Source organism: Vulpes lagopus, chromosome 23 (genome assembly GCF_018345385.1).
Source record: "Vulpes lagopus strain Blue_001 chromosome 23, ASM1834538v1, whole genome shotgun sequence".
NCBI classification, from domain to species: Eukaryota; Metazoa; Chordata; class Mammalia; order Carnivora; family Canidae; genus Vulpes; species Vulpes lagopus.
Genome location: NC_054846.1, coordinates 16,304,086 through 16,329,261, shown reverse-complemented (window position 1 = coordinate 16,329,261; position 25,176 = coordinate 16,304,086). Strand labels below are relative to the sequence as shown.

Here is a 25,176-nt window from a genome sequence, read left to right as displayed (position 1 = left end):
CCATTGCACTATACAGACAATTCCTCAGGGGAAAAAATTAACTATTTACTTTCATTTTACTATTTTATTAAGATTTATTTTTTCCACTTACAAACCCTTGCATATTATTTTTTTCCTCCAGTTCTGACTTACTCCATAATCCTACAGCTACTCTAATACTTGCCCAGTGACAGGACCATGTTGATCAGCATAAGTTCCTGGAAAACCTTCTAGGTAACTCTTTGAATCTATAGAGCTTAAGAAGAACCAAAAGTAGCCTTGAAAGATAAAAGTCAGAGGACTCTCAGCCTTAAGATAGCAGAACAAAAACATCATTGAGGCTGTTTCCCTGCAAACCACCTGAAAACAACAAAGAATGAGAAACAGAAATAGATGGGAAATGCCACGGTATATTTGAGTAAATGTTATAGTAAAATTGGGCCAAAATACAAAAGGATGCTGAGAAAGGACACATAAAATATATGTGAAAATACTAAAAGAAAACGGAGAAAGAAACATGCATAAATAGAAGGTAGAGTAAGAATGCACACCAGAAAAGTTTTCCCATGAAGCCAGTAAACATTCTGCCAAACTATTCTTTAGCAAGTATAAATATCAGAAATGGCCTGTATGATATAAAAGTTCAAAGCACATAAAAGGATTCAAGGGAGAAATAAGACAAAAGAAGGGTTTTTTTTTTCTTAATAAGCTAAAATAAATCAGGAAAGAAATGAGAAAGAAAAAAATCATAAAATTTAAAGCCACAAGATGTGAAAACATAAAGCAAATTTATTAGAATGGTTTGGTAATGGATAGTATAGATAGTCCAGAAATAGACCCATATATGTCAATTGTTTATTACTCAATAAAGTGGCATTTCAAATTAGTAGGTAAAGAGGAATTATTTAATAAATGGTGTTGAAAAAACCAGATAGTCACCTGGAAAAAAATTGTATCCTTACCTCACTCTTAATGCTATAATATAGTAGGTTAACTATTGAAACATAAAAGTAAAGTAAAAACCATACATTTACCAGAAAAAAATATTTTTAAACTGTTTCAGAGGAGGGTGATATACAAAATTCATAAACATTACTTTATAAAATAAGCTTTAAATTTTAACACAACAAAAATAATTCCCCAGAAGCAATATCAAACAAGAAATGACCAATTAGAAATATGCAAGTAAATATGATAGTTAATAGGATCATTCCCTTAATATATAAGTACTTACTAATCATTAAGAAAAAAATCAACGATCCAATACCAGAAAAAAGACAAAGTCATGAATAAATAGTTAATTTAAAACGAAATACTATGTAACACTGTATGGTACAACACTGGAATTAAAATTTCAAAAAATACTAATGCCATTTACACACATCAAAAATATGTAAACGTAATCAAAATTCAAGAAATAAAATTAAAACATTGACAGATGATTTCTTATTCTGTAATGTGGTAATTTGATAACACTGTGTCAACCAGTACATAGAGAAACAATTACTCTTGTATGTTCTTAAGAATATATAACTGAAATAATTTCTCTGAGGAAAAAACTTGACAACTATCAAATTTTAATAAACATTCATAGACCACAAATACCACTTCTAGGAATCTATCTTATAGATATGCACATCTATGTTTGCAAAGATATAAACAAGGGTGTTCCTGCAAAATTATTTATAGTTTTAAGAAAAAGTTTTGGAGGGGCACCTGAGTGGCACAGTTAAGCCTCTCTTGCTTTTGGCTCAAGTCATGATCTCAGTGACCTGAGATCAAGCCCCACATTGGGCTCAGCAGACAGTAGACTGGAGATTCTCTCCCCCCACCCGACATTTACCCCTCTACATGTTCATGCCTATGCATGCACGCTCTCTCTTTCTTGCTCTCTCCAAAAATAAATAAATCATTTAAAAAATGGGGGTGGGGGTGGGGAGGTGTTGGAAACAATCTAAGTGTCCACCCTGCCAGACATGTATGCATATACAGATTGATATGCAAATGGTAATACCTATAATAGTGCTCTGCATATTTCTGTTTCTCTTAAAAATATATCTTGGAGACAAAGCCCAGAAGTGGAGAAAATGGCAGCAGGTGTCAAAGCCCTGGCAGAGGTGGTGATGACAGAGACCAAAATGGAAAAGGAGAGTGGCGTGCTGGTATGCCAACAGGCAATGGGGCTCCTGGCCAAAGGGTGAATGAGAGCGACCTACTCAGAATGAGAATAGGAAGGAGAAAAATATAAAAAGAGGAGGCAATCGCTTTGAGCCATAGGCTAATCCAACTAAAAGTCACAGAGCCTTCATTACAAACATATCTTTTGCTGTGAAATGGCATTCACTTAAAGGGCTGGTTAAAGAAAAAGTTGGTGAGGTAACATACATGGAGCTCTTAGTGGACTCTGAAGGAAAGTATATGCCGTGGTTGAATTCAAGATGAAAGAAAACATTTAAAAAGCTGCAGAAGTTCTAAAAATCATAGTCTGAGTGGAAGACCACTGAAAGTCAAGGAAGATTCTGACAGTGAACATGCCAGGAGAGCAATGCAAAAGGCTGGAACACTTGGAAGCACAGTATTTGTAGCAAATCTGGATTATAAAGATGGCCAGAAGAAGACCATGTCTGCTTCAAGGTGGTCCAAGCAGACATTCTTGAGGATAAAGATGAAAAAAGTCATGGAATAGGCACTATTACTTTTGAGCAATCCACTGAAGCTGTGCAAGCTCTATTGATGTATAATGGTCAACTACTATTTGATAGACCAATGCACGTGAAAATGGATGAAAGGGCCCTACCAAAGAGAAATTTTTTTCTTCCTGAGCATCCACAGCAACTTCCCCATGGACTTCATGGTATTGTCTTGGGGTTAGACGCAGGAGGACAGCCTACTGATGACAATCACCTGAATAAAGGCATTGGCATGGGAAACTGAACCCACAGGAATGGGAATGGAAGGCATAGGATTTGAAATAAATAAAATGGGAGACATGGAGGGACCTTTTGGTGGTGGATAGAAAGCATGGATCGATTTGGATCTGGGATGAACATGGGCAGAATAAACAATGGAGATGGAGGCAGTGTCCCTGGGATCAAGAGAATGGGCCCTAGCATTAACCGCATGGGGGGGGGCAGGATGGAGCACATGGGCACAGGCCTGGGCTATGCCATGGGTCGTGTGGGCTCTGAGACTGAGCACGTGGGCCTGGTCATGGACTGTGTGGGATTAGTTGAACACATGGGCTCCAGCACCCTCAACCACATGGCCTCCAGCATCAAGCACATGGGCCAGACCATGGAGTGCATCCACTCTGGTGTGGAGTGCATGGGCCTGAGCATGGAGTACATAGTGCCCCCAGCACAGAGACTGGCCTGCAATGCATGGGCCCCATAGTGGATCGCATGGCCACTGGCCTGGAGCACATGGGCACCAACAACCTGGAGCGCATGGGCCTGCAGCAAATGGGCACCAACAGTCTCAAATGCTTGGGCCTGGAGCACATGAGTCCTGCCATAGGTCCAGCCCTAGATGTTGGGATTGAGCATATGGGCCTGGCCATGGGTGGCAGTGGCAGCGGCAGTGCTAGCTTTGACCGTGCCATCAAGATGGAGCATAGCAATAGCAATCTTGGAGGAAACTTTGTAGGTTTCTTTGGCAGAGCTGGAGGCCATGCTCCTTGGGTGTGCACGAAGGCCTGCCAGATATTTGTGAGAAATCTCCCATTTGATTTTACATGGAAGATGCTAAAAGACAAATTCAATGAATGTGGTCACATGCTGTATGCTGACACCAAGATGGAGAATGGGAAGTCTAAAGGGTGCGGTGTGGTTCAGTTTGAGTCACCAGAGGTGATTGAGAGAGCCTACTGGATGATGAATGGTATGAAACTGAGTGACCTAGAGATTGATGTTCGAATCAATAGAAAAGCTTAAGCAGTTTTCTTTTTTAAACATCAATACCAGACCTTTGAATTTGTATTTTTTCTTTTTAACCATTTTAATCTGTTGGCTGGATGTATAAAGATGTTTTAAAAAATCAAGTGCTTTTGGTGGTAATTTGAATTACTTTTTTAATTACTGGGGTTCCATTTTGCATTGAGATTGCAACGTGAGCAATATTTTTTATAGTTGTGGCATCTTGTTGACATGGAATATGACTTTGCTGGGTTTTTTTTTTTTGGTGGTTCTATTTTTTTTAATAAATTAATTTTTAATTGGTGTTCAATTTACCAACATACAGAATAACACCCAGTGCTCATCCCGTCAAGTGTCCCCCTCAGTGCCCGTCACCCATTCACCCCCACCCCCCGCCCCCCTCCCCCTCCACCACCCCTAGTTCATTTCCCAGAGTTAGGAGTCTTTATGTTCTGTCTCCTTTTCTGATATTTCCCACACATTTCTTCTCCCTTCCCTTATATTCCCTTTCACTATTATTTATATTCCCCAAATGAATGAGAACATACACTGTTTGTCCTTCTCCGATTGACTTACTTCACTCAGCATAATACCCTCCAGTTCCATCCACGTTGAAGCAAATGGTGGGTATTTGTCGTTTCGGAATATGACTTTGATAATAAATACCAGTTCCTGAAAAGAAAAAAAATACACACACACACATATATGTGTGTATATATATATCACAGATTGTTTCCTTTTAGTATGTACAGATCTGCTATATTCATTTTATTCACTTATTCATTTTAACAACTACATAAACCATCCTTCCTGTTTCAGATACTTTCTGCTTGTATTTCTCAAACTGTTTCATGCTACTATGTCGAAACTCTCTCTGCCATTGAAAAAAGGAAAAAAGAAAGAAAGAAATCCCTCATTTACCCTTCATTGCTCTTCATTGGAAGCCCTATCTCTCTCTTCTCATACATGCATAACCCAAGAGAGTTCACATAGTTCACATACTTCAACAACAACAACCCATTCTTCAAACCTCTTATCTGTTTTTGGTCTCATCCTTTCAACAAAACAGCTCTAAATAAGATCATCAGTATCGTTCATAAGACTGGACACAAATGACGTTTTTTCTCCAACTAGAGATCTTTTTTGTCTTGCTTACCACACAGTGTGCTCTCCCCGAGTTCTGTGATTGAAGGCATTCCTGGTTTTTCTTCTGCTTTGATAACTCTTTTTCTCTGCCTTCTGCCTTGCCATTAGGTCTTAGAGTTCCTCAAGTCTCAGTTTTAGGCTGTCTCCTGTCCTCACTCTGCTCTCTCCCTAAGCAAAAATACACTACAGTGTCAGTTATCCCCCATAACCTAATGAGCCTCTTCCATGCCAAGCCCACACTTGTCTAGATTTGCCTATCCAGCTGCCCATTTAACCAGCATCTCTCCTTAACCACCATCTTTTGGAAGTTTTGAAAGCACTTTAAATCCAGCATATCCAAAGTTACCTCATAATCTTCCCCCAAAAAATCTAAGCTTCATCTCCAGTGTTCCCTATGTCATAAATGCTACCATAATTTATCCTGTGGAAAAAGCCAGATACCTCAAAATCATTTTTGATGCTTTCCTCTCTCTCCCTGAATCCATCACAAAAATCATAACCTCTTAAATGTCTTTCAAATATGTCTGTGCCTTCCTATCTCCACCACAGCCAAAAAATGCCATGACACCCTCGTCTCTCATATGTATGATTAGACGTCTGCTAAGCGCTCTATCTCCATCCACCCTCACCAGCCTCCCCAATCCAGTCTCACACAGCAGCTAGTGATCTGTTCATTATGAACACCAGGCATGTCACATCTCAATGTAGGAACATTAGTAGAACAAATAATGTATAAACATTATTTATATATATATAAGATATATATATATATAAAAACATTAATATTAGTGGTGCTCCTGGAATAGAGACAAATTATGTGGCTTATGTGTTCCTTTCACCTTATTGTCTAGCAACAGCTCCTACACTTTCAATGCCCTGGCCATGCCTTCCTCCTTTAATTCCTTCATTGTGTCATGTTACCTCTTACCAAGGTTCTTTTCACAAACTATCCCTCTGATGAGAATATCCTTCCTCCTCTTCCTTGTCTAATTAATGCCTATTTATCATGTCTTACAGATATATCTTCATATCTTCATATCCTCAAGAGCCTCTTCCTGATCAAAATCTCTCTGTTAAGACATATCTCTGCTACATAGTACCAGTCACAGTAGCAATTTTACATTGATTTATAAAATTATTTTATTAACATCTATTTCTTCTTTAGACTATGAGCTGAGATCGATATATGTTATTTTTCATTGTGAAGAATGTTTTTCAGTATTTTCTGATATATGGCAAATGCTAATAAATAACTATGTGATTGGGGCATCTGGGTGGCCTGTCGGTTAAGCGTCTGCCTTCAGTTCAGGTCATGATCCTGAGGTCCTGGCATCGAGCTCCACATCAGGCTCCCCGCTCAGCAGGAAGTCTGCTTCTCCCTCTGCCTCTCCCCCTGCACACACTCTCTCAAATAAATAAATAACCTTTTTTAAAAAGAAACATAATTTTGGGAGGGGAGGGGGGGGAAAGAAACATAATTTTTAAATAAATAAATATTTAATGAATCCTGGAAATTGGTGATACACAATAAAGCAGCGGTCACTATAATTCAGTTCTACTGAATAGGAGAAAGAATGAGATTCACAAAAATAGTGAGATTTTTCTGGATATGAGGAACAATGTCTTTGAAAGAGACAAAAGATTTCTTGAATTTTTCAAGGATGAATAACCAGAAAAAGAATGGGGCCAGTAATTGATAAATGCATATTTTGAGGGTATCAACTTAAAATAGGACAATGGGTTTTAGTTTATTGAGTCAGAGGTTGTGGTCACATCTACCACAGCTGACACTTCTAGAGATAAATACTCCTGGCTGCTTCTAAGGAAGTGCTCAAGCTGCAAGCCACAATTTCTAACTGCTCTGATTACAATGTGTCTACCTCTCAGTCCTAATTGCAAGTCCTGGCTAGCTCTTCTATAATTCATTCAGCATGCCTTCATTCCCACTCTTTGGCAGCCTCCGCACAAGCTTCCAGATACATTTCACATTTTACTTACATTCTTCTCTGTTCTTAGAGTCCTAAGGGGATCACTCAGAAAGTTTCACCTCCATCCTCCATCCCTCACTACCACCCTTAATTCTCCCAACCTGTAGGCACAGCACAGACTAGCATTCAATCTTAATTAGGAATACACAAGACAGGCAAGTGGAGATGTCTAGCAGCCTGGCAAGGATATGACATTCACCAGGAGAAAGATTTATTTGGTAACTGAAATTGTGGAAATGGCTGAGTTTGGGATCCCTGGGTGGCACAGCGGTTTAGCGCCTGCCTTTGGCCCAGGGCGCAATCCTGGAGACCCGGGATCGAATCCCACGTCGGGCTCCCGGTGCATGGAGCCTGCTTCTCCCTCTGCCTGTGTCTCTGCCTCTCTCTCTCTCTCTCTCTCTCTCTCTCTCTCTCTCTCTGTGTGACTATCATAAATAAATAAAAATTTTTAAAAAAAGGAGATGGCTGAGTTTGCCAAAAGTACAGAACAAAACCAGAGGTCAGACAACTCAACCCTCAGAAATAACCACTTTCAGGGATCGAATAGAAGATCGACGGCCATTGTCTATAAATTAATTCTCTACATAGATAGTAAACAAGTCAATCTCTGAAGAAGAATTCATCAAACATTTTGAGTCCCTACTAAGTAACTGAACTGACAAGGACCGCCTATATTAAAGAAGATAAGAATAAGTCATAGTCATTCAATATTGGTGTTTTTAAGTTGAAGTCCTTGGGAAGCAGACTCTGAGATGGAGATTTGTATGGAGAAGGTATATCGAGGAATGTTATTTAGAATAGTACTGTAAAAGTGTAAGGAAAACTGAGGTGTGACACCATTCCAGTTGATCCCGGGAGTAGCTCTGGAACTGAGATGACCCTTCAGATGTGTCCTCAATGATGGCAGGGGCATCTGGCCTCTAGACTCCCACATTGCTCCATCATGGGATGTGAACTAGGATGCTTGGGATGAGGTGCAACCTTAAAGAAGTAGTTTCATCAAGTGAAGGCAATTCCCAGAGAGAGACTTTTGCTCTGGGCCACCAGCAATCTGATACCCTGAGCAGCTGGGAGAAAAAAATCTTTCTGGCTTTCAAGTGTGGTCCTGAGTACTCATCTTAGCATCCACCACAGAGAAATATCTAGCGGTATCTTTTCTTTCTTGGTGGGGAATGACTGAATCCCTTTAACAGCAGAGTGGAGGTTTTGTTTTTGTTCTTTGTAAAACACTATTATTAAAATATAATTCACATACCATACAATTCACCATTTTAAAGTGTAAAATTCAGTTGCTTTTAATGGTGTTAACAGGTTGTACACCCATCACCACAGCCAATTTTAGAACATTTTTATTACCCCAAAAAGAAACTCCATACTCTTTAGCCATCACCCTTCTAATCACCCATGGTCTTCCCCAGTGCTAGGCAACACTACTTCCTGCTGCTATAGAGTTGCCTATTTTAAACATTTCATGTAAATGGAACCATACAATATTTGGTCCTTTGTGAATGGCTTCTCTCATTTAGCATCATTTTTTTTATATAATAAATTTATTTTTTATTGGTGTTCAATTTACCAACATACAGAATAACACCTAGTGCTCATCCCGTCAAGTGCCCCCCTCATGCTTTAGCTTAAATCAGTATTTCAATTATTCTTATTGCCAAATAATATTCTGTTGTATAGATATATCACATTTTATTTGTCCATTCATCAGTTGATGGACATTGAGGCTGTCTCCACTTTTTGGCTAATATGATTAAAGCTGCTAAGAACATTCATGATCAGTTGTTTCTATGAAAATATTTCTCATAGATATATACCTAGGAGTAGAATTTCTGGATCATATGGTAACTCTATGTTTAAACATTTGAGAAACTGCCAAACTGTTTTCTAAGCAGCTGTGCCATGTTACATTCCCACTACTAGTTTATGAGGGTTTCAAATTCTCCAAATTCTTGCCAACACTTGTTATTATCTCTTTTTATTACATATAACCGTTTCAGTGGTAAGTGGGTAAAGCTGTGTCTTATTGTGGTTTTGATTTGCATTTCCCTGATGACTAATGATGTTGAGCATCCCTTCATATGCCATTTGTATCCCTGCTTTGGAGAAATGTTTAGTCAAGTCTTTTCAGTTGTGTTACTTGTCTTTTAATTATTGAATTATAAGCATCTTTTATGTGTTTTAGATACAAGTCCTTATCAGATATGATTTGCAAAAAAAATTCTCTCATTCTGTGGATTGCCTCACTTTTTGATGGTGTCCTTTGAAGCACACAAGTTTTTAATTTTGATGATGTCCAGTTGATTTATTTTTTCTTTTATTGCTTGCGTTTTGGTGTCATATCTAAGAAACCATTACCCAACTAAAAATCACGAAGATTACAATAGTACCTTTTTCAACAGACATGTAAGGTGGTGGACAGGGAAAGTACAGCTACCGGGTAAGATCTGGCCTGGAGAGAGAAAATTCAAAATTCCACTTGGGAAGTTTTACCTCAAGTCAAATCATGTAAACATGCATTTTATTTTATGGCCACAAAAGCTCATTATTAAGTAATAGAGATACGTATATACTCAGGAAACATTTTAAAAATGGGTCCATAATCAAAGTGCTCACCTATTAGAAGTCAGATGAAGAGGCAATACATTGGAACTAGAAATTGATTGAGGTTTAAAAACTAGAACTGGAGCTGTATCTTGTCAGGTAGGTAGGATCTAAAACAGAGAAAAAAAGAAGCCCTTTCCAAGTCAGGTGAATAGCAAGAAAAAGAAAAATTACAGAGGAGAGAATGGTCATATCATGTGAGAAGATCAGCCAAGTGGGAACAGCAACAGTAGTCCAGGAGGTGGGAGAAGAGAGATACTACAAAACCTAAAAATGAGTTTGCAACACAGAGTGCAAGAGCAAAATAAACTTACATATCATTCAGGCAAACCTCAGAACTAAAGTTGATCCACAAGACAAGACACGGTGACAAGAGTCTGCGGCAGCTCTGTGAGAGTCATCGGGAATTGTGTGTGGTTCTGGGAGACGTGTGCATTTATCACAGGGGAGAAAAACGCCAGTAACTGAGACTAAATAATACAGCCCCCCAAGGTAACAAGAGTAGGAAGAACTATGTGGATTGGAGAGCAGAGCAGCATCCTCAATCCTCAAAGGAAACAATAGTATCATGCAAAACAATTGGCTGGTGTAGGGCATGGGGTAGAGGTAGAAACACAGTGCAAGTGCAATGATGTGATGCGACGGATAATTAAAGAACTTCGGAGGGCTTGTCTAGGTGTCCCAGGTCTTGGGGTCTGGTAGGCAATAGGACTTCATTCTTTTTTTTTAATTTCAGCTTTAGCGAGGTGTAATTGACAAGTAAAGTTGTAAGATAGTTGAAGTGTACATCACTGTGATTTGATACACACAATAAGACTTAATGTTAAATCCTGATCTGATGATGGTGCTAAAACTGCTGATAAATCTACAGGTCACATGAGGTCTGTATAAAACATGGAATAGCCTTCATCTACAGTCTAGCCCCTGTAGCTGTACCCACCGATCCATCAGTGGGTGGGAACAGCAACCGATCCATCAATGGGTACAGCTACAGGGGCTACACTAAACAGAAACAGGAGGACCACCTTCCAGACACTTTCCAGTACAAAGTGAGAAATATGGTTACATGGAGCCATACCCTGGAGGATTTTTAAAAGTAGGCCAAGAAATTCTGACTTGACTCAGGATTAAGAATCATTATATGTTAATAAGCCATTATATGTTAATAATCCTAACAGCACTGTGGTACCATAACAATATGATGGAAGCAGCATCCAAAAGGATTAATTTCAGTTTCATTCCACTATTTCACATTTTAATTATCCGCTTTTGAGTGCTCTTTAAAGTGAAAATACCCATTCCTTTAGCTTTTGCATCCATGCGTATTCCCCTACCACATTCATTTTCTTGTACAGTTTCTTTCAAAGCACAGGAACCTACCTAATTAAGATAAAATCACCCAGCTCCCAAGTCCAAGAGAGTATTTCTTACTTAAAAAGGCCAGTTACACCAAAACTATAATTATGTCAGAGAATTCATTTGATTGAAGGTCCCAAGTTTCAAACTGACTTCTTTGTTACAGCTGGTGGCTGCTTTGTATGAGGTGATGGATTAAGGAGTTTGAAAAGTTCAAGTTATGTCCATCACTAGCCTTATCTCTAAATAATCTACCACAGCAGGTCTGCTGACTCCTCAGTGAAAGTGCTTCTGCCTCTGACTGATGTCAATGAAGGCAATGGTGACATCTGTACCTAAATTAGATTCTAGATTTCTTTTCCTCCCAAATCTGCTCCTCCCAAGTCTTCACATCTCAGTAAATATTACCATTTTTCACCTGGGAAGCAGGATAAAAATGTGGAAACCATCTCTATTTAATAATAACAAATCCATTATTAAGATCTTGTTCCCTCTCTCTTTTTTTTTTTAATATCATAAATCTGATGATTTCTTACTACTATTGGCTATTACCTTAGTCTAAGTTCTATCATCTTTCCATGGTTCCTAAAATAGCCTGCAAATGTGACCCTTTGTTTGCAGTCTTTACCCCAGTGGCAGACACTGCTAGTTGTCTATGCAGTATCCATTCCCCCCTTCTTTCTTACTAATGGAACCCTGATTCTGTTCAGGGATACAGAGTAAAGCAGCTCAGTATTTGGCTTCTGAGATGCTCTCATTCTTAAAGGTAACCATTTGACCCAGTTCTGGTCAAGGAGAAGTAATCAGAATAATCCTAAGCAGAACTTCCAAAAGAGCTTTCAGAAAGAGCAGACTAATAACCACACACTTTCCACACTTTGCTCTTCTCTTCCTACCAAGACTGTGGTCATGGTATCCAAACATGAAACAGCCATATTGCAACTGAGAGATAAAAGCCACATCCTAAGGGTAGGGCACAGGAAAGTGGAATAAGCCTAGATCCTTGCTGATATCATTGAACAGATTTGGACTGACAAGGCACGGTCAGTGTTCTTATTGCATAAGGCAAATAAAACTCTTGTCTTATTTTAGCCATTGTTTATAGGGTTCTCTGTTGTTTTCAGTTGAATGCATTTTTTATAATAATAAAATTTATTATTTATTTTTTAAAATATGTCATGCAGTGATATTTTGATATTTTTCTGAAACTCCTAGGATCAAAAAAATTTTTATTTTATTCTATGATGGATTTATAATGAAGTAAAGTTGATATATAACATTATATTAGTTTCAGGTGTGCAATACAGTAATTCTACATTAATTCTACATTTGCATACAATACAAAGTGATCACCACAATAAATCTAGTTACCATTGTCACTGACTTCCTTCCCTGTCCTCTAAGTTAAGCATTTAAACCTATAAATTATCTTTTTTAACACTTATTTTTTTATTTAAATTCAATTAATTAACATATAATGTATTATTATTAGTTTCGGATGTAGAGATCAGTGATATATCAGTTGCATTTAACACCCAGTGCTCATTACATCATGTGTCCTTTTTAATGCCCATCACCCAGTTACCCCATGCCCCCATTCCCTCCCCTCCAGAAACCCTCAGTTTGTTTCCTCTGGTTAAGAGCTGAATGCATTCTTTTTCTCTTCAGATTTTATTTATTTATTTGAGAGTGAATGAGAGAGAGTATGCACAGCAGGGATAGAGGCAGAGGGAGAGGGAGAAGCAGACTCCTCACTGAGTGGGAGCCCAATGTGGGGCTCAGTCCCAGGACCCTGGGATCATGAACCCAGCCAAAGACAGAACTTAACCAACTGAGCCACCCAGGTACCCCAAGAGCTGAATACATTCTTAATAGATGAACCCCCTTTGGTTAAAGTTTTTAGGTAATAGCCAACATGAGCTTCACAAAGACTGGCTTCCCACCAAAGTCAGAAAAAAATTCAATTTACTTATGTGGCTTGAAAGGCACTTTGTTATTTATCCCCTGCCTTGCTTTCCAAACTCAACTCCTATCATTTCTCACTTTGGCACACTAGCCTTTCTGCCAGTTAAAAATGTATAGGAATACCTTATTTTATTTCACTTCATAGATACTGCATTCTCTACAAATTGAAGTTTTGTGGTAATTTTGCATTGAGCAAATCTATCAGCACCATTTTCCCAAAAGCATTTGCCCGCTTTGTGTCTCTTTGTCACATTTTGGTAGTTCTCGTAACATTTCAAAAATTTTCTTTGTTCTTATATTTGTTACAGTGATCTGTTAGCAGTGATCTCAGATGTTACTATTATAGCTGTTTTGGGGTGCCATGAACCACACCCATGTAAGATGGTGAAATAACTGATAAATGTTGTGTCTGTTCTGACTGTTCCATTAACCAACCATTCCTCCTTGTCTCTGTTCCTTTCCTCAGGTCTCCCTATTCCCTAAAACACAATACTGAAATTAGGCCAATTAAGAATCCTGCAATGACCTTTAAGCATTCAAGTGAAAGGAAGAGTCACACATCTCTCATTTAAAATCAAAGGCTAGAAATGATTAAGCATAGAAAGGAAGACATGTCAAAAGCCAACATAGGTGGAAAGCTAGGCCTCTTGCACCAGTTAGCTGAGTTGTGAGTGCAAAGGAAAAGTTCTTGAAAGAAATTAAAAGTGCTGCTCCAAAGAACACACAAACGGCAAGAAAGCACAAGAGTCTCATTGCTGATATGAAGAAAGTTTGAGTGGTCTGGATAGAAGATCAAACCAGTCACAATATTCTCTTAAACCAGAGCCTAATCCAGACCAGGCACCCTAACTCTCTTCAATTCTGTGAAGACTGAGAGAGGTGAGGAAGCTGCAGAAGAAAAGTTGGAAGCTATCAGAGGTTTATTCATGGGGTCTAAGGAAAGAAACTGTCTCTATCACATAAGCATGCAAGATGAAACATCAAGTGTTGATGTAGAAGCTGCAGCAAGTTATCCAGAAGATCCAGCTAAGATAATTGATGAAGGTGGCTACAATGAACAACAGATTTTCCATGTAAATGAAACAGCCTTCTACTGAAAGAAGATCCTATCTAGTACTTTCACAGCTAGAGAAGAGAAATCAATGCCTGGTTCAAAGTTTCAAAGGTCAAGCTGAGTTTCTTGATAGGAGCTAATGCAGCTGCTGATTTTAAGTTGAAGCCAATGCTCAATCCGAGGCTCTTAAAAATTATGCAAAAAATTATGCAAAATCTACTCTGCCTGTGCTCTGTAAATAGAACAATAAATCTTGGATGACAGCACATCCATATACAACATGGTTTACTGAATATTTTAAGCCTACTGTTTGAGACCTGTTGCTCAGAAATAAAAATGTATTTAAAATTATGACTGCTCTTGGACAATGCACCAAGAGCTCTAATGAGGATGGACAAAGACATTACGTCCATGCCTACTAGCACTATACCCATTCTTCAGCCCATGGATCAAGGAGTAACTCTGACTTTCAAATCTTATTAATTAAAAAATACATTTCATAAAATTATAGCTTCCATAGATACTGATTCTTCAAATGGATCTGAGCAACACAAACTAAAAACCTTCTGGAAAGGATTCACCATTCTAGATGCCATTATAAACATTCATGATTCATGGGAAGGGGTCAAAATACCAACATTAACAATAGTTTGGTAGAAGCTGGTTCCAAACCTCTTTGAAGAGCTCAAGACTCAGTAGACGAGGTAACTGCAGATGTGGTGGGGGAAGCTAGAGAACTAAAATTAGAAGTGGAGCCTGAAGGAAAGAGCAAACTGCTGCAATCTCAGAGTAAAACTTGAACAAATGAGGAGTTGCTTCAAACACTGAGCAAAGAAAGTGGTTTCTTGACATGGAATCTACCCCTGATGAGGATGCTGGGAAGATTGTTGAAATGACAACAAAAAGGATTTGGAATATTATACAGATTTAGCAGATAAAGCAGTTGCAGGGTTTGAAAGAATCAACTCCAATCGTGAAAAACATTCTCCTGTGGGTAAAATGCTATCAAATAGCATCACATGTTCCAGAGAAATTGTTCATGACCAGAAGAGTCAACTAATGCAGCAAACCTCATTATTGTCTTATTTTAAGAAATCATCACAGCCACCTTGACCTTCAGCAGACACCACCCAGATCAGTCAGCAGCCATCAACAATGAGGCAAGACCCTCCACCAGCAAAAGGATTCTGACTCACTGAAAGCTCAGATGATGGTTAGCATTTTTAGCAGTAAAGTACCTTTAATAAGATAGGTACGTTGTTTTTTCTAAGACATAATCTATTACACATAATATACTACAATATAGTGTAAATATAACTTATTTATGCACTGAAAAAAAAAACAAGAAATTCATTTGACTCATTTTATTGCAATATTCCAGCTACCCAATATCTTAACATATTTAATTATATAAAATACAGGGTATCTCGGTAGGACTTCATGCATTTAGCCTCCTATCCCAACCTTTCCACCATTTGTTTCAAGATAGGCCTAGATCACTACGAACTTAATCTTTAACAGAATTAACATTTGTCCCATACTCCATATGGACTCTTGCTGTTCACCAGCAGTGAAATGAACAGCATGAAATTGCATCCAGAGGTTGATTTACAGGGTCAATAAATTTGTTATCTCCAGGGAACTCCTGACCACAAAATCATTATCTAATTAAATTAAAGGGTAAAAGCACAAAAGCCTTCCTAATTCAGGTCACAATAATCCCAGCAATGAAAAGAGCAATGGCAGTCCATTAACTATCTTACCAGGAAACAAAACAAAACAAAACAAAACAACCAAATCTTAGGTCCTTGGCTGCTCTGATAAGATAGCCCCAAAGCCCTTAGTATATTGTTCTGGACTTACAATGTTTGCTTCTTACTATGGGAAATATTTTATTTCCAAAACAACCCATCAAAATGTGAATAATTAAATTTCCATATGAAAAATTCATTTGGAAACAGTTTTGTTGCCTATCACAATAGAAGGGACATTTCTTCAGGTATGGAAGGACATTCTGAAAGCCCTCTTTTAAAATGTTAATTTAGAAACTTAAAACCTAAATCTTGAAGTATGTACCTGGACATCAACTTATATGCTTATAGTCTCTAAGCATGAAGTATAAATACAAAAGAGTTTGATTCATTACTTCTTTTATATCATAAGATCCTAAAAAGACATAATATTCTGTTAAAAATTATAAACACAATTTTCTTAAGGAAATCTATAAAAGTCTGACCAAGTATTCACAAAGGAGAGACTAATTAAAATGAATTAATGCATATAAAGGGAGGACTTTAAATTATAATTTATTTAAAACTTAACACATGGAAAACTCTAGTTCTTTTGACAAAATTCATTTTAAAATTTTGCTACTCCATTCTGATGAAATAAAATAATACAGAGCCAAGGAAATTACAGTACCACTATGAATATAACAAAAATTTTTACTAGTATACACTGATAAAAGTTAAGAAAAACTTTTTAAATATATACCAGGATGATAACAGCTTACATGTGAAAGCTGCCAAACAAATTTCTCTGTAGTGTTAGTTTTCAAAAACCTCCAGAGACATCAAGCAGAGAAAATCTTTTAAAATTAAACACAACACACAGCTAAGAACCATTCGTGATGTGTCATTAATGGCCCTTAAAAATAAAAGAGAAAAAAATAAAAATAAAAAAAATAAAAGAGAGTATAGAATGAATTTGCCAGCTTTGCTAAAAGTATCTGATAAAATAATCCTAATTATCCTAATAATAATTCATAGGAGTTATCACCAATAGCTACCTGGAACATCTATATTTTCAGGAGAGATTTTCTGAAAAACAAATATGAATACATTATATTTCTGGAGTTGAAGAGCTTCTAGCCACAAATTTTGTATGACAAGTTTAACCTATCCATGTTTGCTTGTGATTTGAAAGCACACAAGGGCAGTTCTAAGTGGAACACAAGGGCCATGGAGAAATGATCAATAACATGAAATGACGGAAACATTAGAAGGACATGAATATAGAGAAATATTCACTGGATTTGCCAAAGAGGAGACCATCAGTGACCTCAGAAAGAGAAGTGGGAATGGAAGCCAATCTATGAGGAACTGACTTGAGTGGGTATTGAGAAATACAGGCAGTAATAGATTTAAGAAGAAAGGCAGATTGGGAAAGGAAAATATTAGGCTAAAATGACTGCTTAAAGGGATTATAAACCATGTATAAAGTTTGCAACCATTTAGAAGAGAGAGTAGAAAAGAACCATTCATTTTACAAAGCAAGAAATTTTGCCTACAGTGTTTCCTTTATAAATAAGTCACAATAGGAGACAGAAGGCTTTCATATCAAAGAAGACATGTAGAGATATCTGTGCCGATGTGACATAGACCATATTCTTAGCTTTTGAAAATCTGTCTCTGAGTCACTGGCCAAGAGGGCAAGAGCAGAGATTTTGCAAAGATATCTATTGCCTTACTAAACAACACAAGTAATATCACAGGTCTGCTACTTCTCAAGTAATACTTTCCTTCATACTTTCAATTTAACACTTTAACATGTTTTTCAAAAAATAGATTCTATATAAAGTTATTGGATGATACAAAATATTTAGAATATGACCTATATTAAGTCAAAAGTCAAAAGACTTATATAAAGCCAAACTTTGGTCACCAAAATGGCCAGATGACTGACAGCATATCCGCCATTCAGCATTCATGAAGTTATCTCCATAAAAAGAATTCACTCTCTTAAACTCAGCAGCAGTCAAAATGAAATTAGAATAAAGTGTAACAATCCCAAACACATGCAGTTTACCGACTGGCCCTCACTATTTCATAAATAGAGGGTGCTTGAAACCTGCCCTTCAGTTGTTAATAATAGCCTGCCAAGAGCTTCTAAAGCAAGTAGGAAGGAATGGGGGAGTGAATTTGTGATCTGAGGAGGAGATACTGTATATTTGGAAAATTCCATTTAAATAACCCAATTGTAACAAATCTCCTCCTCGGATCCCCATTCTAGGAGACTGAAAAGCAGTAATTAGAATGGGTGGGCCGAGAAAGTCAACTAAACACAGATTGACAGATAGGCCTACCAGAAGAGGCATCCCATGAACTTCATTATTCCAACAAGAATGTCTTTATTTACATAGCAAAGTGGGTATATTGTGTTCAGCAAAGCTTTTCAATAAGCAGAAACATGCTGCTAAAAGAATAGCCCACCACCACCGAGAACTTCTAATTTAAAGATACAAAAACCAGTGTGACAATTATTCCTGTAATCCCCACAGAAAACAGTGAAATAGCTTTCTTCATGAGCCTTGCAAATCACAACCATAGCAACTTAACATGTGCAGTCCCATATGGGTCCACTGCTTCCAAAATGAGGCCAAGAACTTGGGAATTCAAACTTTTACATCAGAACTAGAGAAAAACCGGACATAAAATAGTTTCGTATTGAAGTTAAATTTTAGAAATTCTAAAAGCAAATCTCAAATAATAATTGTGTATATTCTTGCATCTTGTTATACTGTTTATATGGGCGTAGTTAGATTTTCTGATCTGTGCTATATCCCCACAATGATGATCAAAGGACTCACTTTGACAATGGTCATTGCAAGTGTGCATGTGGTTATATGTGGGTATGTGTGTTTTATTTGAGGGGTTTTTTTCATTGATTCTGAATTAAGGAGAATTTTCAAAAGGAAATTTCTCTTGCTATGAATAGCCACTCAATAAGGGTAACACTGGCTGTGGAAAAGGACTATTTCCATGGTCTACTGGTTTACAATACACACCCTGATAAATCAAAAAGTGCTGATGTACTACCAAAAGTCAATAATGTAGGACTGGGTCCCTTTTAATTAAAGACTCTTGATGGGTCTTATTTTTCTCATATATCATATGAACAGACTGAACTAGATAGGCTCAAATCCTGGTTCTACCACTTAATTTCTATACTTTTTTTTAATTTCTATACTTTCAAACAAATTACTTAACTTCTCTATGCCTCAGTTTCCCTATCTGCAAAATGAGGATAATAATAATAGTGAGTACCTCATGGAATAAATTAATAAATAAAAGCAACCAAAACAGTACTGGTCTGGTAGTAACTGCTCAGTAACTGTTCTCTGTAATGTGTTCTGTGTTGATCAAGAGACCACTATACAGCACCTCTTAGCTGCTCCCAAACCTGTGACTGCATGAAAAGTGTACCAGTGTGTTGTGTTGCCTTATTTAAGAATTAAACATTAGGGCTAAATTCCAACGAAATATCACCTTCCTAATATTTAGTGCCAACCTACTGGTAAGGCAATAAATTAGAATATTTATCTGGTATTTTTAAATCAGTACCTCGTGATCAAAATTATACTCTTAAAATAAACCCAAATGTTATTTCCATTAGAAAAAAAAAGTAAAACCATATTTGGAGCTTACCTTCCTGCCTTATCACTACCCTTTTGTGGCTTGTATATCTTTTCTGAGTTTCTATAACTGGAACTCTAGAGTGATTCAAGAGTAGAAGTTGGAAACATCCTAACAATGATTACTCAAGAAGGTATAAGAAGCCTACAAAGGAATTAGAGTAAAGAACCTAGCAGCTGAGCCTCTTTTAAGTACCCCAACACTTTTAGGAAAAAAAAAGAGAGAAACATTTTTATGCATTTCAAATTAATCCACAATTCATTCATTGAATAAATATCTATTGGAAATGCTACACACTATTCTAGAAACCACAGGTCCACATGTAAATATGCCCCTACCCTTAAGGAGCTTATACTTTAGTGGGAAGACAGTCTGGTAAACCAACAATTACAATACAGTATGACAACAGAACTATTAGAGGTATGTACAAGATACAAGAGAACATAAAAGAAACAGGACTCAATGTCTACCTGGAGGTGTCTGAGAAAAATTCACAAAGGAAAAAAATAAATGGAAAAGAGGTTTTCTTAGCCTGGGAAGGATGAAATGGTATTCCAGGCAAATGGAATGGCATCTGGTCAAATCCAGAAGCATGAAACTGCCTGCTTGATGTGCTTCAAAGAGATTGATATTGCTAACAGGTGAACTATGAGTGGAGAGTCAGAGCTAGGAGAAAAAACTGGGCCGGTTGATAGGAAACAGATCAGTCATATCTGTCTACAAAATTCAGGCTTTATTCTACAGGTGATACACAAGGAACTATGACAAAGGGACCAATACTAGTTTCAAGTTTGCAAAGGTCACTCTAGCCACAAAACAAAGTCTAGATCAGAAGAGAAGCAGAGTAAGAACCCTATGCTGGAGATGTGCCTAGTATAAATCAGTAGTCACAATAAATTGAAATGCAGGTTTGCTCAAATAACCTATTTAGGAACACAAACTTACAGAATTTGGTAATTTATAGGATAAAGCTTGAGAAAGAGGCAAGAATAACGCCAAAGCTTCTATCTTGATTTAAACAGGTGAAAGATCCGGGCAGACAGAAGAGATTTGTGACTCCAGGTTAGGACACATGAGGCGTTTGTGGAATTTGCAGATAAAAATGTTGGATTTGCAGGTGCAGATGTTAGATCTGGAAGTCAGGAGAGAGATTTGGGCTAAAGATAGAGATTTGGATATGAAGACAGAAAGCACAGTTCAAGTGATGAACATGAATGGGTTTGCCCAGCTAAAGGGTAGATGATAGAAGAAAGGACCCATGCTGTATGAGAGGTGAGCCAAGTCAACAAAATTCCTAAGGAGAGATGGAAGCCATGGAGACCACAGAGAGAGGGAACAAGTGGTTGTTGGTACCAAACGTTGCTGCTGGGACATGAAAAAGCACAGGAGGGAAAAGTTTACAGAATTGGATTACTAAGGAGCCATTAGTGCCTTTCAGAGGAGTGGGGAGGGAGAGCAGCTGAGTAGTGTGGGTTGTTTGTGAGGATAAAACAGGATGTAAGCAAAGAGAGGTGGCAAATCCAGCTCTCTCTAGATGAACACACATTATCTTATGCACATGGCAAATACACACTCACACTTTCAGCCCATGTGTTAAAACCATGCTAGGCTTGAGTAGATGGTTACGGTAAGCTGCCATCTATGCGATATGCCAAGAAGCCCCTTTCCCCCTGCAAAGACCTTTCCATCAATTGACCAATGCCTGAAAAATCTGATAGAACACAAAGCCTTTCTTCATACAATAATTAGAAATAAAACTTATAACTTACCTTAGAGGAGGTAAAACATGGGCACGTTTCAGTTTAAGCTGGACATTACCTTTGTCAACCCTTATCTGAGAGAAGGTTTGGGCAGGGCAAGGAGCCACGAAGAATCTGAGAACCCTGGGAGAGAGGACAGAAAGGAAAGCCCAAAGTTACTGAAAATGAATTTTACCTGTCCAAAATTGTATTTAGTGCTACCCCTGTTTTCCATGGTTTTAGAGGTCACATTGTCATAAGCACAAAGATGCAGATTCCTAACCACTGGGAGAAGAATTCTTTCCCCTGGTTGCCAGAGAAGAGAATTACACTGACTAGTAATTTCACATTGTCTAACTTCCAGATAGCTTTAAATAAAAAGTCTACCCTTATTCTCCAACCCACATACTCATTTTCAGCTTCTACCTAATAATCTTGACACATTTCATTTGGTTTTACGGGGTTTTTTTTTTAAATATCTCTTTAGCATTAGTTAATTTTTTAATTGCCAAGAAAAGTTTTTAAAATCTATTATGGGTATTATGATATGGAACTATTAAGCTTGAACATATATACTGACTTTCAGATATTTTTGAAACCTGTCATAAAGTCTTAACTTTTTTAAATACTCTGCTACTTTCATGAGCCTTCTAAAAAACCACTCATCAGAGCCATTTAGAAAGAAATATGACATTAAAAGGAGGCAAATTTTCCATGTATTATACTGCGATTTAGTAGTGCTCTCCCATTAACTCTAAATGTGTCTTCCAACCAGTGTGAAGTAGTCATGGTTTATTTGAGCCTGATGGAAAAGGTCTATTAAAACAATAACTTGAAAATAATCTTCATAGCTAACGTGTCACTCATCGAAGAGATTAAGGCAGGAATTCCACAGAAGGCTGTGGCTCCATCTGTATCAAGGAAACGAACAACCAGAGGGACTAACGATGTTTGACTTTTTGTGCACAGGGAACCTCACTCTCAGAGGGTCTCGGAGAACTAGGGGAGACTTGGAAACAGTCCATGGAAGAAAAGGTCTCAGAGCCTGTGCCTGCCACAGGCTGTGAACCGCCCGCATAGACTGGCTCTGCGTTTAAAAAGAGAAATGTTGGCAGTTGGATAAGGAAAACAAAAGGAACAGCTTTAAATTCTTTAAAATAATATCCAGCAGAGTTGCCTATAATACAGCTTGCTGGCAAACAGATTAAGACGTTCTGAAGATCAGACTCATGTCCCCCAAGTCATAACTGTTACGTTAATTAGTTGAAGCCCAGAAGACACAGCTATAAGGAGGGTTTTCGTTATGACATCTTCTGGACTCTCTCGTAGCTTTTGCAAGGTTAAGGCTTTTGGTGCTTGAGTCCACCAACTCCTTTCACCAGAGGTCCTCCCTTGCTATTGCCCTACACCTATTTTATCAACAAACTTCTCAGAGGCAAGTTCTGTCCTCACTATCTACTTTTACTCAGTATAAGTATATTCCCCAATCACCATTGCCTCATCACGCACCCCCCACACACACACACAAAACTGCTCTAATTAGAGTAACCAGTCACCTTCCAATTGCCAATCCAACTCTATTTCTCTCTTTGCCTCTCCTGCTCTTCTGCAGCGTTTATGTTGTTAATTGTCTCTTCCATTGCTCTCCAGGACCCTCTTTGCTCCTGCTTCTCCTCCTCCTGCTCTGATCATTTTCTTTCCTAACTGGCCTCTACCTCTACTCTTAGTGGTTCTCATGTTGACATATTGAGTCCTCTTCTCCATTCACACCACCTCCTCTCCCCTTATGATCTCAGCTACCATCTATACAAGGCATGAATTTCAAATCTTTATCTCTGGGCACTCAGGTGGCTCAGCGGTTGAGCATCTGCCTTCAGCTCAGGTTGTGATCCCGGGGTCCTGGGGATCGAGTCCTGCATCAGGCTGCCCATGGGGAATCCTGCTTCTCCCTCTGCCTGTGTCTCCGCCTCTTTCTGTGTGTCTCTCATGAAAAAATAAATAATTTCTTAAAAAAAAATCCTCATCTCCAGCTCCAGTCTCTCTCAAGATCCAGACACACAGGTCTATCTTTATGTTTCATAGGCTCTTCTCACATACTATGACTAAAACTTATATTAGTTTTGTCCCACCCCAACCCTCTTCAAAACCTATTCTATTTTGTTTTGTTTTTTTTTCTATTTTTCTTTATCTTAGTTAATGGTGATACTCCAAATGTAAAATCCTAGGAATGTTTTGTCTTTCCTCCCTTTCTCTCACCCCTGATACTCCAAAGAGTCACCAAAACTCATTAGTTCTATCACAGAAAAGATTCACAAATCAGCACTCTCCTAGTGCTGCCTCTAGCTTAGACCAACCACTCTTGTCTGTCAAATAGATTGATGAAATAACCTCTTAGCTGGTCTTCAGCTGCAATGTCTCCCCATCCTGGAAGCATTCATATAACTGACCCTATAAGCAACTATTGGTCCTGTCACCCCCTAGTATAAAGATCCCCACTGTTGCCTTCAGATTTAGTTCAAGCACCTTAAAAGGCACACAAGACCCTCAGTCTGGCCCCAGCCTACTTCTCCAGTCTTAACTGCTGAACAAAGTATTTACATGTAGTCACATAGGCCTTCTCATTTACTCCCTTTGAAATCTTAAACAAATCCCTTCACTGAAGGACCAACACCTTCTAACTATCCACCTTATTCACTACCTTAGCATAGTGTATCTAATTCTTTATATCACTAAAACCTCTGGTCCCTCCATAACACCCCCTCCCCATTTATTTCCAAACTATTAGTTGCCTTTTTTTTTATTAGTTGCCTTTTGAGCTAGAGGCTCATACCTATATGCCTTCAGTTAGGTCCTCAATATTTCCTCACCTCTCTTGCCCTCCTGGTCTTATTTATTCTACAAAACCCAACTCTGGATCAATCCAAATATATGAATTCTTTGCTCTTATTCCCCAGGGGTAATCATCCTTATCAGTTCTGTTCTCAGAAATAAGTCCATTAAATTTTATGGAAATAGCTTATAATAGCAGTAGGTGTCATTATACTACACGAGAAATTAATGAAAGGGATGATACTCAGAATATTCTCTGATGCTGCTACAAAACTTTGAGCTTTTTGGTGGGAAAAAAAGCACCTATGATTTGTCCAATAGAGGCTTTGTCTTAGGCAATGAAAAGTTTGAGCCCAGATTCAGGATTTTAGGCAAGTTGGCTCTCTTTCCAGCCAGCCTACATGCAAGTCTCATTAGATCAAATCCTATGTACCAACATTTTCAGATGAGTTTCTGACTAATTAATTGGTTGAAACTAATAGTGATTAAATAATTGCAGAAAGTTACATCCTTCTTTTGGTTCTCTGGTATGAAGATGAAAAACATTATTCTTTGAATAGCAAATTCACTTACAGAGAAAGAAGACTGCCTTCCTTTCTTTCATGTAGGTGATATCTTATTAAGATTCATTACCAATTTCACCTGGTACAGAGTAGGCCAACCTAGATTCCAGGTGAGGGTCCTACTTGAGGTGAACCAAAAGCCAAAGAGTGTTAATATATTTGTGATTCTGTTGAAATAAGAAAGCCAAGGAGTAAGCACAAGGAATAATAAAGAGAACAAGCACCTACCACAGAACCCTCAGGGACAAAAACAGAAGCAAAACTGTTGTAAGCAACAGAAACAAATTTCAAAGCGTAGCTGGGGCACTTCAACCCAAATTTCAACAGCTGGGATTCCAGAGTCAGAATCAGGCAGTGGAAGATCCCATCCCTGTTTCAGGTAGGTAGCCTAGAAGAATCAGGTATGGCCTTGGAAACTTCATGAAGCTCTTGTCTCATATTCACTATACCAGGCAATCTCTGAACACCTCTGTTTGATCACTATCCCCACAGGTGGCTTTAGCAGTTCCCAGTCATCTATATTTGTGTGGAGTACCGAAAGATAAGGACTCATTTCCTTGCCTCCTCAGAAGATGTTGAGGTTATTTTTTTTCCAGCAAATAGTACATAAATCTTGAAT

General features: G+C 38.0%; 2 pseudogenes; both read left to right on the top strand.

Moving 5' to 3' along the window:
* The first annotated feature begins 2,066 nt into the window (after window positions 1–2,066).
* On the top strand, window positions 2,067–3,911 carry LOC121481637 (annotated as a pseudogene).
* Window positions 3,912–13,479: 9,568 nt separating this feature from the next.
* On the top strand, window positions 13,480–15,215 carry LOC121481121 (annotated as a pseudogene).
* The last annotated feature ends 9,961 nt before the right edge of the window (window positions 15,216–25,176 follow it).